This window comes from Nyctibius grandis, chromosome 29, assembly GCF_013368605.1.
Source record: "Nyctibius grandis isolate bNycGra1 chromosome 29, bNycGra1.pri, whole genome shotgun sequence".
Lineage (NCBI taxonomy): Eukaryota > Metazoa > Chordata > Aves > Nyctibiiformes > Nyctibiidae > Nyctibius > Nyctibius grandis.
Window position 1 is genome coordinate 3,678,433 of NC_090686.1, and position 8,408 is coordinate 3,686,840.

General features: G+C 40.4%; 1 protein-coding gene across 2 annotated transcripts in view; it reads right to left on the reverse strand.

The window, feature by feature from the left end:
* RAF1 (Raf-1 proto-oncogene, serine/threonine kinase) overlaps window positions 1–8,199 on the reverse strand; it is a 79,191-nt gene extending 70,992 nt beyond the window's left edge. For both annotated transcript variants that reach the window (XM_068419835.1, XM_068419834.1), the window contains exon 1: window positions 7,863–8,199. The gene's annotated coding sequence lies outside the window, so the exon portion shown is untranslated. The remainder of the gene's footprint in view (window positions 1–7,862) is intronic.
* Between the last annotated feature and the right edge of the window lie 209 nt (window positions 8,200–8,408).

Here is an 8,408-nt window from a genome sequence, read left to right on the forward strand (position 1 = left end):
GGCTGCCAATGTCGTTGCCTTTCTCTGAAGCACAAAGCCATTTCAGCACACAGGTAAACATAATGAAATTTTTCTTTTTATCTTTCTGGTAAAACATTCACCTTCCTAACTGTGATTCTCATCAAGAGCTCAACTACTTTTACCTGTATCTTTAAGTATATTTAAAAAAAAAAAGTCTTAGCTAGACACCAGAAAAATAATCAATCCCAAGTACTTGAAGTTTGGCTTTTGGAAGGCACAGAAATTACAGGATTTATAAGTGAAAGTCTGGGATAGCCTTTACTCTAGATAGCAGCACTGCTTTCTCTGCCTGAAGTTTCAAGCTGCTGTATCCAAAACTGTTTCATGTCATTTAGTTCTCATAATTACAAGGTTCATTTCAAATCCACTGCAGGTTTCCTAATAAAAAAGGTTGAATAATTTTCCATATGAAAGATGGGGAAAGATACTCAGTTTTAGCCAGGTTTTTTAGGTACCAGTGAACTGGTAGGCAAACAGATTAAATTCTAGTTTCCTAGTAAAAATAGTAAAATTATTCCCATGTGTGTGATAAGAAGTAAAGTAACTCAAGTAAAAGTGAGAAAAAATAAGCTGGTGGTTGGGAAGACTTAATTTCAGTTCAGCTTAAGAAAATATTGCCCTAGTATCCATAAATTCATGATTTTGGTGCAAGCAAGTGTTCTCCATTTCAGTTCACCCTCGGATTGTAAATGATACCCCACACGTGAGCAGTGGGAAGCAGGCCGTGGTTCAGTAACAGTCTCTGACATAACATGCCAGGCTTGGAAGAGCTTTCAACACTAGTTGACATGTTTGGGACCCCCGCTTAGGAACAGCTTAAGTCCTGCATTGTTCACCTGCAGGTTCCTCATTTTCAGAAAGAGAAAAGGACATTGTAGATCTTGTGGATATTATAAAGCAGAATGATCTCTTTCAGATAGCTTGTGGGCAAGGATCTCTGTGAGATGGTTCTTCATGTGTATGGTGCTGCTTTGATCAGCACGTGGATACAGTGGGAACGTTTAGAAGATTGTAGGTATGTGTGTAGACATTTTACAAAAGCAAAACCAACCTACAGGTGCAGCTAAAAATGCCTCTGCATAAAATTCAGTCAGCTAGTTAAAAATGCTAGTAAAGTTCCAGCATCAGAGGGTGCGAATCGGTCATCATTTAGCAAAAATATTTATTCTCTTTTTTCCTTTAATACAATTACTTTAAACTAATCACTATTTCAGTAATGAGATACTGTAAAGATGGAGATTTGGGGCTTGGCTTCTATAGTGTGGTTCAGCTTTTAGATTTTTTTTCCAGACTTCTGTGTACACAGTTTTATTTGTATGCAAACAATATTTGTGCAGGTGTCTATCTGGTGTTTGAGGCACGCAAAACCAGGGCTTGCCAAAACTTTGATTTCTTTTTTTTCCCCCTAACCAAACAATCATTTCACATACCAGAGTGTTTGGGCACCAGAGGGATGTGTTTTTCCATTTCAGTAAAAGTCCACATTCCTTGTGGAACTACTTATGCTTTCTTCTTGTACTGCAGATGAATATGGGTACAAGATAGAGTAGAATAAAACCTTCTGGCAGAATTCTGGAATCTTTCTCTTCTGCCTCCAAAGTAAGAAGGTTTCTGTCTTAACCCCCTGACACTTACTGCTACCTGATGCATTCCAGGGTAATAAAAGCTGATTCTTGCCAAATTTGAAGCAGGAGGAAAGAGCGATCCCTGGTTGGAAATATTCAAAGGAGGGAACAAGCTAGGGATCCTCAGACATGAGGTTCTTGAAGCAGGGACTTCTGTACACCTTCTTGAATCAAAATGAGCAAGTATTAAATTTGAGTATCAACCTGAATCTACTCGTATTCAATTGGTTGTAAAAGTTAATCTGAGTATCAAAATAAACAGGTATTCAATTAAACTTCCAGTGTAGTATGATTAAAAATGAAATAAAACCAAACACATCTTTTGTGGGAGAACTGCGTAAATGTAACAGGGTTTTGTGCCTGGATCAGTTCAGTGGCAAAGGGAACACGGTTCATTGTCTTGCAAATGCTGGTCCGTCCTTTGGCTGTGCGTGCAGCTGCTGCTCTTGTTTACAGGTATGGCACTGCTACCCTCCTTTGCCTTTCCCAGTTGGAGTGATACAGCATCTTTGTGCTCAGGAGGAAAAAAAAGTAGAGTCAATATTCTCGTGTTCCCCCACCTAGAGAGAGGTACTTGAAGGAGCACAGAGCACACCAGCACACGGCACAATCCGTGCTATAGGAATGTGCAAAAGACAGAAAAAAGATAGCATTGAGGCTTCAAAAATGAAGTCAGTAGCAACCACATCAACTACAACAACAGAAGCCAGCCTAGCTAGCAGCTGAGCGAGTGCTGACTTAATCGTGGTATGCAGAGCAGATAGCCAACAATATTAATCCAACATACTATGAATGCCCAGAATACTCATCCCAATCTTTTTGCTTCAGATTTTGAAGAAGTATGGGATATCTGCCAATAAAATAAAATGCAGTATAGCTTTGGAGCTTAGAGGGAAAAAGTATGGTAACCTAACATTCTGGAGAAAAAAAATCTTACTACATTTTCATTTTGTTATTCTTTCTCCTGCAGCCTGATTAATGGCAATCTATTAATGCTTTGGATACAACTAAATTGAAGCTGGGAATATAACTAGACATCACTGTTAACTCGTAAACTCCTTCAAAGCAGATGACAAACAGTATGTGCTTCATTGTCAAACACAAGCATATATCGCTGCCAAGAGAAAGGACACTGGCCAGAGGGGTTCTGATGGCTGTTGTTTGGCAAAGGTCTATCTTTGTAAAAAAAATGCACTTCCAGTCATCTGGGTGTGGGGCTTTTCGTGGAACAATCTCGATTAGCTTGCTTTCCTAAGGAGAGGAAGCTTATGTAATAGTTCAGTCTATCTCCTGCTCCAAATTTCAAACATATTTGATAGATGAGCCAGGGTCTTAAAAATAATTAAATTTCTACAAGTTGCTTGGAAGTCAGCAACTGAAGACAGAAAAGGAACCATATTCATTCCCCAGCTGAAGGAAAGGAGGAACTCAGAACCCAACCATTGTACATCACACTGTTTACTCTAGCAGGCCGGCCAGTCACCAGTTACCTAAAGCTGAAGTAGCCACAGTATGTGAGGGTTTTGCCCTATGGGGGTGACACTGAAATGAGAAACACAGTTAAGTTACCCTTATTTATTATAGAGGGGAGCAAAAGTGTTTTATGGATGAGACCATATAAATCTGTAGTGAAGCTGCTTTAGTTGTGCTGCTCACAGAGCAATGTTAGGTTTTTTTCTTGAAATGTACTCTAAGATTAAAAACACAACAAGCATAATCTTCTTGTCTCAAAGAAGCATGGAACAATCTCGACAAATTGTACCATAGCAGAGGCACCAAATAATTAAAATACGGGGTGGAAGTACACACAACATTTTGGTCCCTGGCTAGAGGACCATAGCTAATTTCACATGTGAATGGGCAAGGGTGGGTAATAACTTTTGATCTGTCTCTCTAAGATCACTGTGATTTACCCATGTTGCCAGAGAATGAGAATCTGAACATAGCTGCTGAGATGGCAGTATGTTGACTCAGATTTTTCTGAGGAATAAAAGCAACGTAGTGATATAACTGTGCAGGAAACTTTGTCCAAAATCATAAAATGCTTAACTTTTTTTTCCTTATAGCACAGCCCTATCTGTGTCATTCCTTTTTCATTTGTTGTTCTCAGCCTGGATTCCTTAGATAACTTTGCTAGAGACTTGAGTTTTGTTGTAGATACGGAAAACTGCCTAGAAGTTTTGGTCCTTGGTTGTTCTGGCTCCTTTCCAGCCTCAATAATACTCAAGACGCAACGCATTCAACTTGCTCCAGCAATCATTCTTTAAAATAAGACAAAAAATGAAGGACACCATACAAAATGAACTCTGCTGCTGCCTTAGTTAATGACTTCAGACACCAGCAAAAGTGGGTTGGGACCTGGATCTTCGGAGGGCTAGTCCTAACTCTGCTCTACTGGTTATGTGGGCCTGAAGTATAGCAACAGGTAAACGTGGCAGTGTTAGCGTAGAGCTCAATAAACACTGCTCAACCCTGCAGATCTTGAATTGCTAATATTTCTATGACCATCCAATAACCAAAGGATTTTGGTAGCACACTGCAGTCTGTGCACACATTTAAACTGTTCCCAGTGCCAGTCTGGCTAGCACCAGCTGCTGCCAATAGTCAAAATGCATGCGGAGACACCTGGGTTATATTAGACAACTCTGTTAACAAAACTTCGCTGACTTCTGTGAAACATTTATGGCTACATGCAACCAAAAGAAAAAGCACGGAATAATAGATGGAGTTACATGAAGCTTATTAAGACAGTAAGCTAGATTTTAAAGCTGTCTGAGAACATGACAGATAATATACACTATACATCCAAGTGGTATAGATAACCATGCCCACTTGACATTTCCAAACATAAAATCCTGATTTCTGTTGCTTACTAGTTTGCCAACAGATTATTTGGACTGTAAATTTTCATGCTGAGTCTCTGCCCTAAGGTGATACTGTGTGTGTGTCCATATGGATAAAATAGCAACAATCAATTGCTCAAGAAGGAAAAATAGTAAACTTTCCTCTGTTAAGCATTTTCCAACTATTTCTTTGAAGCTGGAGCGTGCCCAGCCTTTCAAGCAAGTGCTTCAGATTTAGTGGTTTAGTTGCTTTGATTAAGGATGTGTCTATTGATACCCTGTAGACTGATAAAGTTCCCCTCACTGGACATGCACTGGTTTTATTTACAGGCTGAATCACTTGTTCATTTGCAGTCCCTAGCAAACTGAAATAATTAGTAGCATGGGCTTCTACATGGGCTGCAAGGGGCCAAGAGTGCGCCTGTTATCCTTTCTCATGCTGAAGAGAGATTTTGAATGTTGAAGTCCTGAAACTTAAATTATCTATGTCAAACCTGTGAAGAAACTTTTGCACGTTCCCCAGAGCATACCCCATGATCACTCTGTGCTTTCAGAGACATGCGATAAAGGCAGACCACAAGGCCCAGACTTTGCATGAGACTGGTAACATATCTACCCTTCACTGAGAAGGTACATCAGAAAGAAGATAAGATCAAGAAAGAAGATAAGTGATATTCCTATCAGCTGGTTTCCTTACTACATTGAAACAGATCTGGGACTGTGCTAAGTGTCTTTCAGGTTTCTACAATACTTTTTTGCTGATCTTGACGTTCCTTCAGAACTTTATCTTTGTGCTGCTCCTAAACGTCAGTTTATTTTGACATCGTTCTGTCCTACAGTTCCACGGGATCTTTCTGGTACTCAAGCCTGCTTGTCTCTGCCTCTATGCTACTCATAGCTTCCTATGAGCTTCAGTGAGTCTGTTTAGGTTCTCTCACCACTAGTGGAAACTGTGTGTCCTTGAGCAACTTACTTAGCCTCTACCTCAGTTCCCCGTTTTGGAAAAGAGGAATTAGTATTTCATGTCCCCTACTTTTTGTCTGACCTCTGTTTCAGTTATAAGAAAAGGTAGGGTAAGGTTTCATACAAGACAAAAATGACTTATTTTTACTGAGTGGTGAGAGGAAGGATTTCACGAGAACGTGGACACACAGAGGGAGAGAACCTGGACACACACAAGACTGAGGGAGTTAAGAGAAGTTACAATTCTGAGGCAGCTGAAGAATTTAAGTCAGGCAGAAACTCCAGACCTTCCTGTGTGCTGAATGTCCTGGCTGGCATAGGCTTTGATAAAGAAGGATATTATTGCTTTTCTTGCAACTTCTGACCTGCTGCCAGATATTGTCCAACTGTGGACAGTCATCAGAAAGCTTGGGATTTTTTTTTTCTATCAGAGGATATGAATGACTGTTATTTCCTTAAAATTAACTCCAAATAAATAGCTCAAATGTGTTAAACCTCGGACTACCTAGGAAAAAAATGTAAAACCTAAATCTTCGGGGGGTGAGTTTGACAGTTGTCTGTTCTAGTGAGAAGTGTAGCCTATTCACTCATCTTTATTAAACAGAAGCTTCAAAGGATTTGTTCTATAGCTGAACCAATAGTTAGCTGAGCTATCCCAGGAGCCCAGCAAGGCTGAACAGCAAGAAGGTGAACCTCTGCTGTACAGGTACAGTGCCTGGCTCAACGGGGTTCGGATCCTGCCTTTGTCTTCTGGCTATTTCACAATGGCTGTGAACACACACAAACTGCCTTGAGTTACACTAGATCAGACTCACCGACCTGGTGAGCTGCGTAGGATAACAGAGCCGTGTGTTTAGTTCCTTTGTACTCTCCGCATCTCTCACTGTGAGGTGCACTTAATCAGCTGTTAAGCTGCAAACCTGATGTGCGGCAAAACTATACATAAGTAACAGGTATTTTGCATATTTATTTTTAGGTGTTTCTTGTTTAGAACACACACAGCCTGAGACATGGTGAGACAGCTTCAAATGCCTGCCCGATGGTTCCATTAGCTTTTTCTCTGCTGTAAATTAAAATATATAGGTCCAAATCTGTTCTACAAAGTTAATGAGGGAAATGAAGAAATGCAAATTAGCAGTACGGCTTTTAAAATATTTGGATTGTGTCTTTTAAATTGTTGTATGGTATTATAACATTTCATTTTATCTGTACTACTAAAAACAATTAACTTGCATAAAATGCTGCATGTGAAGTACTTTCAAGGTCACACAGCTGGGACAACAGAGGTTCTGTCTTACAGTATTAGAAGGAACCTCAACAAAAATACCTGTGCAGTTTTAAACGTCCACTTAATACTGGCAGGAGATCCCGTCTAGGTTTCTTTACAAAGCACAGTGTGAGCTACTGTACTTAAGATCAAGAACCAAAGCAAATCTAAAAATTGCATAACGCACAAGGCCAAGGCAGTAAGGTATTGAGCCCTATTGCTTCATCCACTGCAGCAGGCTCCGTCACAGCAATGCATTAAGAAACTGAAGTAAGAGGTAAGATGAGCCATTGCATATCTCAGGAACATGAAGCAGAGCTCGTTCAGGTGCACAGAGCTGAACTTTCAGTTTAGTATGGACGGAGCAGAACTTCACAGCTCTCATGAACGCTAATGAGTCCCATGACTAAACTGTGGCATACTTGGAAAATGCAGTCCATAATACATATAATCTCAGTTATCATTTGGAAACTTCTGACCTATATGCAAACTTCCAAGGAGCTCCCACTGCAGATACACTATCACTGCAATTACGGGTAGCCATGGAGCTCTAGTATTGTGTATATATAATACATTGTTGTGCAAACACACATCTACTTTTAAACCTCAGTTTCACAGTCATCATGGGTTTAATTTCAAAGCATCAAAAAGGAGGCAGAAATAAAGTCTCCTGCAAATAGACCTCGATTAAATCTAGAAAGAATTTTTACAAACAATTCAAACACAGGCAGTCTGAAACTCTACAATGGAACTGTGCTGGTCAGGAAAGGACAGTCACAACAAATGTTGCACTTTAAAATGCAACTTTGTACTTGGTAAAACTTAATTCTTGTGCTGGTTTAATGTTTAAATAGGAAAAGACAATTTCAAAGATTATTAGATTTTTCCTCAGAAAATGAGGACACCCACCAAATTCTTTATATGAGATTCATAAAATGCCCCTTAGAAATAACACTTGGGCTTTTCTATCTGATCTCAGACTAATGAATTTAACCTTGTGAAGCAGGTCCAGCAAGTATTTAATCCTGACCCTTTAGCCTGGATTAACTGATTCACTAATCTTCCGTATGTCACAGTACAACGAAAAGCACTGCAAAAGCTGTGAAAATCATATTCCCCCCAGCCATCCCCGCTGAGACTCACCAGAGCCTGGAACTTCTTCCCACACCCAGCGAGCCCACTGGCACCATCAGTGGCAGTTTTGATCCGAAGGAAAAATCCAAAGGCTGAGACGGGACCCGGCTGGGAGGAGGTGTGCGAACAGACGCCAAGTGCACCTGGGGTTAACAGTTCTTGGGGAGAGCAAAGGCAAGGAGCTGAGACAGAATGATCTGCCTTTCCAGAGGGCTCTAATGCGTTCTTTGTGTTAGCAGAAATACCTGGACCCACAGGCTGAACTCCAGTGTCACATGGGTGACAGAGCTATAAAAGGCAAACCCAGAGGCTTCATTTAAACTCCCCCAATATGTTAGTGTTTTCCCCTGGGACTGCTTATGTGCCTCTTCCAAGCTTTTCTACAGTTTTCCTGGAATTTTAATACCCCGCTCTCTTTGGTTTCGTACTTTTTCGCTCTTTTATTTTTAGATTCAGTATTTCACAGTGGTCTGTAGAGTCTGCTTGACGCCAGCAAATGTAACTGGATCCCAAGTCCCTGCAAGCCAGGAATTGCAGCCATGATCAGCATGCTGC